Raw genomic sequence first — 16,590 nt, forward strand, 5'->3', positions numbered from 1 at the left:
AAGAAAACACAGGAATGTATCTGTATGTTATCACAAATGTTAAAAACAGGCAACTGGTGTGAAAGTGACCTTCACTGAACTTACTACTTATATTTGTTTGCGTATCACTGGCTACATGTTTTTGGTTTCCGAACAAATACCTTGAAATATACCCATCCTCACCTGGTGGATTTCTTGCTTCAGCAGGACCAAGACAAAATGTGGTGAATCAATGAACTGTGAACATGTATCATTTATAAAGGATTAAACTGCAACAACATACAAACATAAATATGGTTATTATATAATCACCTTGGAGCGCAGGTAAAGCTAAAATGGGACTGGACATTTGGACGTGATACTTTGTATCATCAAGAAACTCTTTCCTATTTTATACCATAGAGCTCTGCAATGGCATTTCATTATTAGACCATGTCGCCATACAAATAATGCTCACCTCCCCCCCCCCCCATACAGTCCTTAGTCACTTGCGCCTTCTGAAAGGGAACATGTAGCAATTAACATAGAATATCTTTGCGCAGAAAATCAACACCAATAAGCAGCATGAAAGCATGTAATTTTAATACAGAAAATTTAGAAGGTGGCCTAAAACGTCAATTTAACAGTCAAGTGTTTGAGTGAATCGAAATATTTCTTCCTACTTAGCCAAGAAATTAATAACGGGGAGAAAGGATGAACACACTGCTGCACAGGGACATTTACAATTTCTTCACACATTTCGCTAACACTTGCCATTTCCAAAATGCTCCTAAGATGTGGAATCTCCTCACATAAAAACCTACAAGGAAAACTGGGATGTCGAGGAAGGTAAAAACCTAAAAAAGCTATTTAGTCTCCCCATGTCTCCCCATGTCAGCAATGATTCAGGCCATAAGGCTGGAACTCGGCTTGACTTCATGGGGTGTTCAAGCTGGTATGGCCCTATTACGCTTCTTGCAACGCTTAGACATAGACATAGGCGTAAACACTAAAATATCTCAACTGTGTAAAAATGAAATACAGAACAGCGAACTAAAATGGGCAAGGGAGACCAGGGGGATAATAACAAAGCTATGTAATAAGATGGGAGTTAATATATGTCCCACTGTCCAGATGACTAATATCGACAAGAAGACACTCAGCTTGATGGGGATGGAAATATCCAATACACAGGATCAAAATTACCTTGTAAATAAAATCTCGATACGTTTCATGGCTGCTACATGGAAAAATAATCAATGCTTCCCATATATTGATAAGATACCGGATTGTCAATTACGAAATGAAGTGCTGAGGGTAAGAATTGGGGTAAACCCTTGTTATATGAACAATCTGGTAAAGTGTGTTATGATAAATAAGATGGGAGGCTGTACTTGTTCTGTGGGTACTCAATGTGATCTGCCGCATATTTTATTTGATTGCCTGAAGTTCCTGGACTTGCCTATTATGTTTTTAAAACCAATATTTATGAAATATAAGATTAAAATAAGGACCCAGGCTGCAATACTGATGACCGAAATGGCCTATTTAGACATTGCCGTGGCTATGGGGAAATTTATGCAAAAAGTGAAGGCTGTTTTATACTTTTTTAATGAATTTTAGCCAATCCTCAAGCAATTTGGGTAATAGTGGGCGTTTTAGATTGAATCTGTTTTTAGGATGTATTTATGTGTGCTAATGAAATGTTCTTTTAAGACGAATTTTTAATCAATGATATGTATTGTTTGTGGACCAATGGTCCGAATAAACATGAAATAAACTGTAACTGTACAAGTTTTACATTCTAAAAAAACCTCTGTAGAGCCCCACAACACCCTGCTGAGACTGATCTTTGTTTTTTACATATAGAACACCCAATGGATAACTGTGTATTAAGGTTCTATAATGCGATCGAGATGTACCGGTGACATTTATTAACCACGAGGATGAAGGCAGAGTCACCTGAACACGTTCTGCCCATTTTATATTGAATGATTTATTAATTTATCTTAGTACTCTCAAGAAAAATTGGGAGCATTTGAACAGCATCCGTTTAGTATTCATAGTTTGCCTGAGGTTGCAGATATGTCAGTCAATGTTTTGAGAAATATCTGTGTGTTGGGGATAATGTGCTAATATTTCATATCAGTTTTATGCAGCGATGTAAGGCACATTATGAACACAAAGCACATTGTTAAGAAATTTAAAGCATGTATTTTAAAATGTGCTTCTCTTTTGTAGTACACGGTCAATATTAAGTTTAATGAGACATATAGGAAGGTAAATAAAGTGCAATGTGGACATTGTAAGTTTTTGCTGAGAGGGTTCAGCGTTTAAATATTAATTTTCACACACTGGGAGGATTAACTGGCAGATGCTTGCAAGAGTGAGATTGTAAATGGGTGCTGATCAATGCTCCGACAGCAGTACGGTCACAATGTTTTTTATACCAGCACTGAAAGGAAGAAAAATGTGTGTATCTTGCAAATTAATTCAGCCCTGTTGATTAAGGGAAATAATTCACAACTAAGAACTTTTTTCAGTGAAACTCAAGCTCTAAAACCACTAACAAACATTCAATATGAAGGCTTAACAAGAAATATGGGATAGGAAAATGGTAAGACCTTTTCTGTTGCCAGCAAGTTCCACAGTTTTCAGTCACATTACTTTGAGAAAATATAGATTTTTCAACCCTACTTTGACACTGCATTCTGGATAAGACAAAATGGTGAAATCCATGCAAGCCACACAACCCTGAATTCTCATGGGTCACTAGTTTCCTTTAAATGTCTGGGGATGGTAGCTTTCAGTGGGAGCCGGCCACCCAACCATATGCCCAAACACCGCAGCCACTGACCACGGAAATAGAGAGGAAAGTATTTCTTAGACAGAATTATGATGCTTCCAGGCATTCTAAGCAGGAACATGTGTTGGGATCCATGCAAGCTACAACACTCTGGGCCCTCTGTGTGTACTTGTGTTCAGAAATGTCTGGGTTGGTAGGTTTCCTTGGGGCGGCAGCAAAAACAACACCCTAGCTACCCACAAGAATGTAAACTCAAAGCATGAAAAATTGATGTTTTCATGATACTTTTCTGGGCCTTTCCTTTGTGGGCAATAGGGTCACACACTCACATGGGTTTCCTGGTTACATTGGGAGTATCTTGGAAACACTGGATAATAGGACTTTAGTAATTTTCACAGATACTAGAACATTTCCTCAGAAATGGAAGGAAATACTGTGATTTTAACGAAAGTTTGATGCTAGCAGAATCTTCTGGATAGAAAACAATGGTGGATCCACAAAAGTCACACCACCTTGGAAAGCACAGGTTGCCTAGTTTTCAGAAACGTCTGGTGTGATAGGTTCCCCTGGGAACTGGCCAAGCCCAGGCCGAATGCAGAAGCAACCCACATCCCAAATGAATGAATCCCTTTGGAAAAGGAAAATTGAAGCCCGGTTTTTGGCCTTTCCTGTCCAGGGCAACAGGCACATCCACACATATGGTAAACCATCTTTAATAGGCAAAGCGTGGAAATGCTGGGTAGTAGGACTTATGCCAATCCATACAACCTCTAGAACCATCCTACCAGAAATGTGAGGAATTTCTGAAGCACAGTTTGACACTTTCAGGGTATGCCAGAAAGAAAAAGTAGTGAAATCCAAACACCACCCTGGGCTCCCTCTGGACTTCTCGCCGCAAGTCTGCAGACATGTCTGGGGTTAGTAGGTTTCCCAGGGTGCCAGCTGACCCAGGGCCCAAACATACTAGACAACCACCAGTCACAAAAGTATATGTAATCCAAACAATTTCCACTCTACACATGGCTGCATTTTCAGACCTTTCCTATCCTAGGCAACAGGCACGCACACACAGGGGGTAAGGGTGCGCGTGCGCAAAAAACACAGACACGTGGAACTACAGAATGATAAAGCGGTCATCTATTGAATTTCTCTATATTTTGGGCTACCAACTGGAAGTCAGCATGCACAAAAACTCAGTTTGAACCCAAAAATGCCTTTAGAGTCCCCTGGCATTTTGGAGAATCCAAATTTTAGGGTGATATGTGTAACCTATATTCTTATACTCCGATTGAAAAATAAAAAGCATAGGTTTCCTTCCCGCTCATTTTATTCATCAAGTTTTTTCTTATGAAGTGAGGCTGGTTAGGTGCAGTGAAAAAAAAAACACTGAAAGGGACTGTACATTTCTGAGACCAGAAAAATGTCAGACTTATCAGTATATTCCTTTCATACATCACCAGTCAGCGATAAACACCTACACAAGAATATCTGGTCACCTACACTAATGACCCCTTGCAGAATGCTGCATTTTGTCTAGTTTTTATTTACGTATAGCTTTATGTGTTCACTCATCAGTTGAAGACTTCTTCCCAACACTGTTTGCAAGCAGATGGAAACAGTAAGAATAGGAGCTATTGACCCCCAAACACCCCAGTAGAAAACTAAAAAAACTGTAGTAAAAAATATATCCACTCTGCTGTGCTAATATCGCTGTTTTACCTGCTTAGAGAAACCAGCAGACATTTGTTGATGGTGAACTTTCTTTTTAGAAGAAATAACACACAGACTTGTCCCCAAACAACTATGTTTTCCAAATTTTGGCTACTTTTCCTCAGACACCTACAGAGTGAATCACAAACCCAGAGTACATTTATAATCACAAACCTGTGGGAAAAATGGATGCAAATTTGACCTGGATATCTTTTGCAGATATCAATGCATGAAGGCTTACATACAAACTGCCCCAAATACCGAAAAAGGCTCATCACTCTGGGGTCAGCACTTTGGGGTAGGCAGACCTATCAGGACTTCACGGGCTAAGTGGGGTTATGGTGTAAAACTTAATACTCAGGTTCTATAGGAAATAGCTTTCTCACAAGGCTAATGCCCTTCATAAGAAGGAAAGTTATGCGACTGAAAAACAAGTGCAAGGATACATCTGTATGTGTACATTTATTCTAGGACTGGTGCAGAGCATTGAATATATAAATATAAAATAGACCAATACATCTGATCTCACAAAGGGCTGTCAACTTGGGAACTTCGTTGTTGAAGCACGGTGCTCTTTCCTGGTCATCCTTTCACAGTGAACTTTCTTATGACATATACATCACAAAAGAATGCGGTGTGGTAAATTATTCATTTATATCATAAAGATCAGCTTAGTGGTTACTGGTGACGACTGCTTGTTTCAATTTACGGAAGTTCTTTACATAAATTGCACGAGGTCACCTTCAAGCAGGCAACATGAGAACAAATGTAGTCACCAAACCGAACAAGCTTTGGCAAAGCCCATAATTCATTTTTTTTGTTAGTTTAAATGTTCCATAACTGATGGCCAACTCTGAGTGTGTTCCCCGAACTGCTGTACAAAGAAATCAGTAATGAAGCAATATCTTGCATTACAACGATAGGGGAGGTGATAGTTGGGATGAGGCCAGGGCCCCTCTGCTGAACAGGCTGCTCAAAATGAATGACCAAAAGGTATTTATAAAGCACACATGGAACTCAAGTAAGTATCATCTCAATGACTGACTAAGGAAGTGAAGCAGAACTGAGGGATACAGAAGTAACTAGTACTGCTCACTTACCTAGTTATTAAAGCCTTTCTGAAGGCATGATGATCAGAGAGCACTCTCCTATACGAAGGAAGACACGTCTACTTCTGGGCCATGATGACTGAAAACTCTTTGCATCTAGATCGAGATCTTCAATAGCAAGAAACAACCAGTACATTGGAAGAGCTACAGCGAAGGCAGAAAGTTGGAATAGTTCAGGTCGGGCAATATCAATAGAGTCTAACCAATATGTTATGAACAGGAGCCGGAGGAGGAAGACTGCACTGTATGTGGTGAACTTAAAAAGGTATAGAGAGCAAAATATTGCACAGTAGATAATTTAGACAAATGGCATGCATTTGTGTTGCAGCCTTAAGCCCGAATCTACAGAAGTCTTCTTTTAGTGAAAAAAACCCATCAGTCTAACAGCATAACCAGGATAGCAAAGAATAATAAATGAATGCACAAGGTCCATTAAGCAGATATCACTGTGTCTTGAAGACCGCTTAAGACACCCAAAACAGCATTCACTTAATCAAAAAGCCATCATTTAGCTAATATAATTCCATTGTCTCAACACAGCAAATGCATCGAAGAACACACACTGCCTCTCAATCACAATCAAACTCCTTGATGGCCCAATCACAAAACCCAATAGGAACATAAATGAACAATGTAATGTAAACGGGTTAATCCGTAAAATTCCATGGACGTAACGGACAATAATCCAAGCAATGGCAAACTGTGAAAAGCACATGAAAGTAGTCAGTTTGATCGGCTTGACCAAAATAAAAAGTCAATTAACTTTGGGTAAGATATTTCTAGTGGATAAATATTCTACCTACAGATTCCTCACTTATCAATAGTCCACCCAAGCTTCAGACTACAGATTCCTCACTCTATGAACAGTCAGTCCAGGATTCAGCCTGGTCTTTAAAACTTACCAACAAGGATTTTGCAGCACCGCCAGATGGCACCACACAACTCCAGCAGTGACTTGACCTCTGGAATGGACATCAGATGCTAACCAGCACGCTGGTCCCAGATCCCGAAATTCTTTCTGCAGCCCATCGAGGGCTATGGAGAGGAACCAAGAGTCACAACAGTGACCAATGCAGCCCACCCTAGGATCTTATGAATCTTGACACTAGCTCATCGGGGAATTGTAATTGTAAAATATCTATAGCGCGATCAAAGGCGTCTCGGCACTGTAGCATTGCAGAACAAAAGAGTGAACTGCTAACATGCCCAAAATACTGTACCCCTTTGTAAAGTAAACAACCACGTTTTTAAAGCTTTCCTAAAAGGGAGATGCTTTGCTGATGTCGATAACTAATAACAGCAATATATAATATTCACCATTTATATACCACACTCCACAAAAAGAATAGCTTGTGACAAATAGAAATACCTAATTAATTGGTACTCATATTATTGACCTCAGAAGGGTGACAAGGTAAGTGTGCTCTGATATACAGATTTCAGAAGCGGAGTTAATAGGAGGGGAGGTAAACGAACCCACGGAGTTTCATTAATGTCAATGGCAAAGGCTGGGCAACTGGCCTACGTTGTGATCCAGTAAAGAATCGAAATCCTCTTCCTGCCTCTCAAATGTCAGTAGAATTGCTTTCGAAACGTTTCTCAAATGTAGGTTACACCAACCCTGTGAAAAGCTCAAATCAATAAGAGATATGTTATTTTTTTTAATTAATTATTTACGTAGCAAGCAGCTAAAAGTTACTTTGGGATGCTTGTGGTTGCAACTAGGACACGCGCAGTAACCATGACCCTGCCTTATACTCTTTAAGCTACTTTGCTTACAAGGAAGCATCTATGCGGAGAACCGCTCCGATTGTCATTTTTAATGTCATGAAAACAACATTTCTTGTTTTTTCGTGTCTAAATGACCAGCGGCTAAGCAAAGGACAACCCTTCATCCACAAGGTTTATCACCCTATTATTTTGGGTCTTACTTGGCCAGGCTCTTGTAACAGAGGCTTGAGCTGAAGTCTAATGGAGGAACAGATTCTGTACAAGGGATGTATGTCCAAGGTTGGTCCGGAAGGTCGCGATTGATTCCAACTCAAAGTAATGGTTTATATATTTAATCTAAAGTAGATTCATTTATTAGTTCGGGGTAACGCTGAAGTTGAAGCATGGCCACAGCCTTCTCATGCAGACTTTTGCCTCGTGCTGCAAATATGCTCTGGGAGTAAAGCAGAGTTCTTCAGCAGGCCCCAAAGTCAGTGAAATTAGCATAATTTCATTATTGCACAACTTCCCTGTCTTAGTGATAAAAGTTTCAAAACAGTAATAATCTAACACCAGCTTCCTTTTCAGAGTACGCCACATACGAATGTGAGCTTGTCTTTTGAAATAGTCACACTCCACGTTAATCCCTTGTACACTCTCAACATTGTCCTAGTCATTTCTCACACTGACCCCTCTTCCTGTTGCCTCTTTTCTACCACTCTGTCCTCATCATCAACTGTGCCACTCTGCCTCTTGAGCTTTCTTCTCCATTTCCAGAAGTTTAGCTTTTGCCTCCTCTGCAATCCCCAGATCATCAGCACTCCTCTCCTGCTGCACACATCAGGTTTCCCCCTTCAACCAGTGGTTACAAACTAGGTTCAGCGAAGTCATTGCTACGTCATCTCTCAAACTCCACAGACAACATCCAACAACAGCCTCCAACTGCAATGTTCCTCCCAAAGCCATATGGTTTCTATACCTTCTTCTCAAAGGTGAGTGACTGCGCCCAACCAAGTCCTTCTCTCAGTTCAGGCCAAGTCGGCCTTCAATGGCTAGAGTTCAATCTGTGTTCAACCTGATCATGCCACCACCTTCAATACCGAACTTCAGGCGTCTCCAGTTCCAGCCCTTGAATTGATGGCTCTGCGTCTTTAAGATTCTTATTTAACTAATCACCACATACAATCCTCTCTTGGCCACTGTGGTTCTTCTTCCTTAAAAAAATAAATTTAAAAAAACCTAACTAGTTCAGAATACCTCCTGACAAGTTGCTGCTTATGGAACACTGCTACAGCTTGAGCAGATTCCGAGGACAGAATTATTTTGTTTCTTTGAAAGGCCAGTAAGACCAGGAGCAGAGCCTGTCTCTCAGATTTAGTGATCTATGTGGGATTCTCCGGACTGGTTTCCTTTTACACCACTGTGGCTCTGGATCCCTTCACCTTCTCTCTCCATCCTCAGTGCTACTTCTGCGCGAATTTTTCACAGCCTTTAGATTCTGTGCTCATCATTTTACACCAGACAGCTTGAAATGCAGAGCACCGTAATTCTTTATTGACTCCAACACTCAAGTGCAGGGTCTCTCCTGATCATGCACCCCGTTATTCAACCCTTGCACAGCCAAGATTGAGACAACCCTTGAATGATGGAACTATAAGCAGTTACTAAGGACAAATTTTTTTATAGGGGGGCAAAAAAAAAATCAGTTTGAAGTTCAAGAAAAAAAACCTCAAGCCCAACTCAAGGAAATGGTCAAGGTAAGCTGGCTTCCCATGAGATCACTGCCCAGCAACAACCCTTCAGGAATACACTGATGTTGTAAATTGCTGCTTCCTTAGCAAGAACCATCCTCCACATACTACTTACTTTAGACATTTCCCCATCGGCAAGAAACTAAGATGCGAGCTCGCATCAAGGTTAGTTATGCAGTTTACTTTCTAATATGAATTGATGTCGCGGCTATCCTAACCCACAGTTGTGTAAACTATATTGTTGACTATGTATGCTTATTGGGTGACAGGTGCAGAACCATCATATGTTACAGATAAAAGTTTTGTTTAAAAATATATATATGGTCTCATCAAGAATAACCTCATAGCAAATTCACCTAGATATCAACTGATTTGCAATTCCAAACCCATATGAAAACTGATTAACGCTCTGGGATTTCATAGAAGTCAGCAACCGATTCTCTGGCTATCAAATGGGCATCTGAATGTGTAACGGTTGTGGCTCCGACCTGATATACGTTAGATGTACTAAAAATAACACTGTACAGAAAGCGTGTAGCTGTGCGACTTCAGCTGGATCTGTCTCTTATCACTGGACCACCAGACGCTTCTAGCTAGAGGAAAGTAGGAATTTGGTGTGCAAGTCGATGTCCTCGGGGCTCTCCTGAACCAAACTCGCAACCACCGCTGTTCCTCAGTCATCCATCTTCGCGTTGTTGACGACGCACACCTCCTTTTGCATTTCCTCCTTTTTGTCCGATGGGAATGTGCGGACGTCTAAAGGGGGCGGGGCTACGTCATACTAAAAGGCCCAGTTAAAGGCAACAGGCTCCTTTTCTTCGTGCTGTGAATGTACCAGCGGTGACGTTTCCCCAAGTCCAGTCGTCCTGCTGGGGGGTGAAGAGAAAGGGTGATGGGGATATAGCAGACCACCAGTCTGGGTTACGTTCCTGACGTGGGGTCAGCCGACTGGCATGGTCACACAGTAAAAGGAATACAGCTGTCAATTACTTACCAAATACAATACCAAAAAATGTCCTATGTAGCCCACATCTGCAACCTATACCCTTCAAATCAAACAACGATACCATAAAGCACAAGCACTCTGCACCTCACCCATCTTAGCTCCACTGTAACCCTACGCCCAGTGACAAATCAAATAAGAGCACCTATCCCTCTGGTCATCATGCTTATTAAAGAGGCCAACACACGGATTTTCACCTATCAGACAGATTTGAAGATTCAAAAAATATTTGAAGATTCAAAAGTCATTCCTTCATCTCAAAGTCTCTGAAAGATCTTTCCCACTCAAATTCTATGCGATAATATTTCACGTTAATCCGAAGGAAAAATTCCCAATCATCCACAAGAGTTTTGATCCCATTTCCGATAAGGTACCTACCGCTCCAAGTCCAGGACATGGCTCTTTGCCATCTAAGTCTGCTGTTTTTCACCACATTTCCCTCCAGCAGTCAGAACAAGCTCTTCTGCCCTGAAATCAGAATCCCCTTTGGAGCCCTGTCCTGCCATGGTCCTTGAGAAAGCTGCTGAAGTTAATAATCCTGTTATTAGTGACATTCTGCAGGTCTCCCTCTCCTCTGCTTCCTGTGTCATGGAAAGATGCTGTGGTATGCTGTGGTCAAATCACTATTAAAGAAAACCCACTCCCAGCCCGAAAATTCTATCTAATTTTAGACCCATTTCTCTTCTTCCTGCCCCACTTAAGATGCTAGAATATTGGGTTAATGTCCAGTTAATAGATTTCCTTAAAACTTCCAGTAGTTTTCACTCTTTTCAATCAGGATTTAGGCCTCAGCAATCCACCAAGGCAGCACTGCTAGAAGTCTCTTAAACGGTCACATTTACATAGGATAAATGTTATAATGCTGTTTTGATTCTTTTAGATCTGTCTGCAGCGTTCGACACCATATCTCACTTAGTTCTTCTTCAATGACTCCGAGACTGGTATCTGCAGACAGGCCCTGGCCTGGTTACTGTTTCTTCACGACAGGAGGCGGGTTATATTTATTAGTCAGACCTCCTCAAACATAAAAACTTTTAATTTTGGCGTTCCTCAAAGCTCAGCATGGAGTTTGACCCTTGTCAATGTTTGCTTATTTCCTCTTATGTATCCTATAAATTCTCTTGGTATCGCGTGCACATCATATGCCAATGATACCCAATGGAATCACCTGCTGGATGGAAATTAATTTGCTGAAATGTAATACTGCAAGATGGAGATTTTTTTATTTGGTCAGGATACTTTATTTTCTCTTCAATTGAAGTGGATTGACAATCTGCGGTCTACTCTCTCTCCAGTCAGTGTCTCGCAATCACGGCATCAAATTAGATTGCTCTCTCTCTCTGGTAGTATCCAGTACTTGTTTTTCGTGGATCAAATCATTAAAGAAATGTTGTGAATAGCTTCCTTTGAAAGCAAGGACATCTTAGTACTAGCACTTATCACTTTACGATTAGACTACTGAAACAGATAATATCTTGGAAATACTAAACATCAATATCACATGAACTTTAAGCAGCCCAAAATGTTGCAGTCAGACTGGTTCTGAAATCCTGCACAAAAGGTCAGTTTCTCAGGGACAGGAAAGAAACTGCATTGGCTACCGGTCCATAAACGGACTCTTTAAGACTCGGACTTTGGTCTTCAGAGCTTTCCACTGCTCAGGCCCGTTATATCTCTGGGGCTGTTTTAAACATTACAAGCCTTCAAGAGCCTGGAGATCTTCCGATCTTAATTTGCTAGCCATCCCAGTTTTCAGACACAAAACAAAGGGAGGTAAACCTCTCGGAAATGTGTTCCAAAAATTGGAACCAACTCCCTGTTCCACTCAGATTACCACAGTGAAAGATTTCAGGAAAGTTCTCAAACCTTTGCTTTTTTTCTCCGATGATTCCTGTAGGTGCTTGACCTACTGATTTCAAGGTGCTCCTTTTTAGGTTTCGCCTCGCCGAAAGTTGCGCAGCTGACTTTCGCGCAGGCGAAATCCTTTTGTTTTGCAGTATGTGGGCTTGTCCCGCCTCTGTTTTCCATTGGCTAGCTCCATAAATGGAGGCTAGCCATTGGAAAACAGAGGCGTTCGTCATTCTGCGAGGCGACTCGTGGGCGTTCCTGAGATTTTTTCTCATCCAGCCCCTTTTAGGACGTCAGTGCGGCGGTGGGCGGGGTTTATTTTTTTGGTCGTCCATGTTTCTTTTGGTCATTCCGCGGCCGACCGCAGCCGGAGGAAGTCCAGGTCCAGGTGAGTGCTTTTGATTGTGGCCGTACCCGCCGCCCCCCCTCCTGCTGTCCGTGTGCCCGTTCCCGCACCCCCCTCCCGCTGTCCGTGCCTTTCCGGCCCCCCCCTCCCGCTGTCCGTGCCTTTCCCGCCCCCCTCCCGCTGTCTGTGCCTTTCCCGCCCCCCTCCCGCTGTCCGTGCCTTTCCTGCCCTCCCTCCCGCTGTCCGTGCCTTTCCTTGTTCTGTTTCCAACCCACTGTGATATAGCACTTTAATCCAATTGCTTTACTTTAGATGAAGCAGGACTAGGAATACCAGAATGGAAAGAGTTGGTAAATGAAAGGCCTGGACCGAAATATAGTGTCCTAATGGCATGGAGTTGTTTGGAAAAAGTAGTTCGGCGTAGTGAACACATGCTTGTATTAGTCAAAAAGTCTGTTTAGCATCAGTCGGGGCACTTAACAGGCCAAAATACCAAACATCTGTTGTACTCGTCCATTAGTATTAGGAAAGGGGCCCTCAAAAATATGGAAATCATTTCGCCCCAATATCGCTATGCTTGAGAACAGGACAATTAACATGCAACAAGCTGTTTTCCCTACTTACTCAAGTGTGGCTTACTTAACTAGACATGTACCCATTCCAGCCAAATGAGCCACACAGAGTTTTGATGTTTGTTTAAAGGGATGGGGTGAGGGGGCACTTTCTTTCTATGCTGATGCAAATTTAAACATTGTGGATGGTCTACGCCAAACCAGAAAATCACATCTTTAATCTAATATCTCTCCCTTTAAGGAGTAAGGAGCATATGCAAGACCATAACCTTACAGAAGTGAGGGAATGCCTGTTGTGAGGAAGGAAAGGAAACTCCTGTCGCCCAGATGGAAGCTGCCTAGTCTAATGGCATGGTACCGCATGGTTGTATCCCGCTGTCCGTCCCCCCTCCCGCTGTCCGTGCCATTGTGTATCCCGCTGTCCGTCGTCTTGCCTCCCCCTCTCCCCCGCTGTCCGTGTCTCTGGTTAGGCACACCCAGGCGCTCCTGGCTGTTCCCATCCCATTTTAGAAGAACCCAGCCCCATTAGCCCATTGCTAATGGCAATGTAAATAACAATGCCATTTATTTATCTGTTTTCAAAACCAACACATAAATACAAATTTTGTCATTTACAATGCCAATAGCTCTAACTTTTCCAAAGGCGAAAGCATTGCATTGTAAATGCTTGTTCTCCTTGGTTCTTCATACAACAGTCTTGTGCATTAGGTGATAATTTACTGTGTTTGTTGCTGAGCTAGCACCAGGATGCGTAGTCATGAGTGACAATGCGCTTTATGAATACCTCATATCACAATGCTAAAACATTTCCTTTATATGCCACTCTACAACACCTTAGCAACCAATCACAACCTACTGTGAAGTGCATTACCACTCTGCTTACAGACTTCATTGCCTTATCAAGGTTATGAATTTCTATATAAATTTCTATATAAAAGTATTCATTTGTGAATTTTCACCAGTGCAACATGTTGCATTACAATTACTTCAGGTTGCTAAGCATGATAAGATGCAGTGTGGTCAAGTATAACTGTACAATTGCAGCTTGTGTCAGACACCACAAACCCTGATTATGTGACGTTCCATTAGAAGGGTTGTTTACTAGTTCAGTCATAAGGAGTTTTCTGAATTGTAAGTGATTGGATTCAGACCTCAAGGTCCATGGTATGGTCTAGTGCCCTAAACGGGCAGGTACCTGCCAAAGTGTTTCACCCTCTTGAATGATCGTTGACATATCAGGTTGGCAGACAATGATCAAAGGCTTCTAGCTGGGGGCTAGTGTGAAACCACAAGGTGGAAGTATTATGGGCCTTTGCCCTAATAGGCTATATGGGTGATGCACTGAACCTTGAATGTGATCCTGGAAGTCGTGGGAGAGGTTTCAGGATTTAGTGCCAGCTTCTGTAGCCTGGCCAGGCGCATCCTGGGGAAGCTTGTAACTTGTGATGCAGTACTCCAGGAGTACCATGATCCAGACTCTTATCAGCTCTATCATATGGCCAATTTGGATGTTTAGAAATGTTACTGTAATGAAGGGGAGGATGGAGCTTAATATCCTTGAAAACATGTTGACTTGAGAGGGAAATAACAGTTTGGGGTTGAAAATCAACCCTAGATTTTTGGCTTTTAGGGTGTCTGGAGAGGTTTCATGATCTTGAGAACACCTGATGGTGGGGAGGGTACAGACTCCAAGATAACCAACACCCCGATTTTAACTCTGGATGAAAGGGGGCTTCCTCATCATGAACAGTGTTCCACCTGGACCAGGCACGTGGTGATGCTGGAGTGATTGTTGGTGTGATTGTTTGAGTGGGAATCTAACAGGAAGTGAGCATGCATGTGATCCATAGACTTTTGGGAGTTAATCTGGAATTAGCGTACTTATTGGGCCAACAATGGTGTAGCTAGAAAATGAATAGCCTACAGAAGAGGAAGGAAACTTTGGGTTGTACTGCTGGTGCAGACAATTGACCAGATCCTGGTATTTTGGGTTGACTGAGAAGCAATGACAAAGAACAAGCAAATTCAGTTCTACCCAACCAATGTTCCATCACTTCCAGAAGAATTAGCTAGCATTTTTTAATAATGAATAACTAATAAAAACTTTCTTGCACAAAGAAAGACTTGTGTCAATAGCATCCAGAGTCTAAATCCAAACTAGTGGTCCTAGAGAACGTAAAATTAATGAAACCCACATATCTTATCTAACCGAAAAAGCAATACATTACAGCACGCTTCAGTGTTTCATATTGCTGCTATACTATTTGAACAAAGGTGGTCTTGTGAATTGGGTAATTTTAAATTTCGGTAGCAATTCTCCATTTCATATGGGGCGGGGGGGGGGGGGGGGGGAGTATGCTACTTGTATACTCGTGATTAACGGAGGCCTGGGTGTAACCAGTAAAACAAGTAGGGGAGGTTACAGCATGTGCATTTACTATCGCAGTTCAATTTAGCTGCCGTAATGTTTTACCAAATGCAGTGTCATGTCAGGCAGGTCTGAGTCACATTCACACTGTCCAAACTCAGTTATAGTGAAAGGATAGATGTTACTGCGAGCTGGGATGTTTTTCAAGGATCCCAAGCATTGAACTTGAATATTGTTCTATTGTGCAGGTATGTGCCCTTAACGTAATGCGATAAAAAGCACTGCACATAATGCACATGTGCATGTAACCACCATATGGGTCAGGGGTGCACACTTCTATGGCCAGGATAAGCTGTGGTATGCACTGGAAGTTAAGGTTTTGGGGTTTTTTTGCACGAAGGAGTAAATCATTGACATGGTTTTAGGAAGTCTGCAACTTATTTCATGCAAGATTTGAGTATAATCAGTGGACATGCCACCAGCTACAGGTCCACTTCGAATTACAATTATTCAACAACTGAGTATTTTTACGTTTACGGTAGGGTTGATGGCAGCACAGAGAAAATATAGGTGCGGATTGCTGCGGCCAGAACGCATTTCTCAATGGAAGAGGTGGTCAGTAAAACTGCGAACATAATTTGTTTGACCATTTTTTTTCCAAATAAAAAGTATTGTTCGGCGATTGTACTAGAACACTACTACACACAATCCAACAGTTAGCTCACAGGCATTCAATGCCTTGTGTCATGACTCGTGCAGAAGCGACCGTCCTGACTCGTGCAGAAGCGGTCGCTCCCCCACGCTCCCTGGTCTCCCTGATCACCTGGTATCGTAGTGCTCTGCTCTCTTTGCTTATTATTATATTAGTGCCTGTTTATAGCGTAGCGCTCTGCTCTCATTGCCTGCATTTATATTAGTGCCTGACTACAGCATAGCGCTATACTTGCATAGCCCACATAGCGTCTATTTTGAATTGTGCCTCTCTTAACTCGTAGCGCTTCACTGCAAAGTTCGCATTGCCTCTTAATTGAATTGTGCCTGATTGTGCCGGTGCCTCTGCCCACATCATAGCGACAGAGCAGCTTGTGCCCAAACCTCGTCCTGTTTCGCTTTTGCTTTGCTGCCATCTTTTTGTTGTGACTCCCAGCCCGTCCCTCCACCCCGCTCCCGCCTCCCAGCTGACCCTCCCTCGCTCCGCCCCCCCACTATCCACTTATGTCAGAGCAGCTTACGCGCAGCGAACGTGCCCTATGCGCGCCGAAGGCGCACCAAAGGTAAGCCCGTCTACGCCCGTCCGCGCCTGGACCGCGCCCAGCGCCAGACCCCTTGGTCCCCGCAAATCCCACTCCACCCGCATAACGTACGACGCCGCAACCCTCAGCACTTAACCCCGGCCGACTCCCAAACTG

General features: G+C 42.5%; 1 protein-coding gene across 4 annotated transcripts in view; it reads right to left on the reverse strand.

The window, feature by feature from the left end:
* The window catches only part of ARHGAP26 (Rho GTPase activating protein 26), a 2,444,655-nt gene that overhangs the window by 2,309,659 nt on the left and 118,406 nt on the right, over positions 1-16,590 (reverse strand). The window lies entirely within an intron of this gene.

The sequence above is a fragment of the Lissotriton helveticus genome, chromosome 7 (genome assembly GCF_964261635.1).
Source record: "Lissotriton helveticus chromosome 7, aLisHel1.1, whole genome shotgun sequence".
NCBI lineage: Eukaryota > Metazoa > Chordata > Amphibia > Caudata > Salamandridae > Lissotriton > Lissotriton helveticus.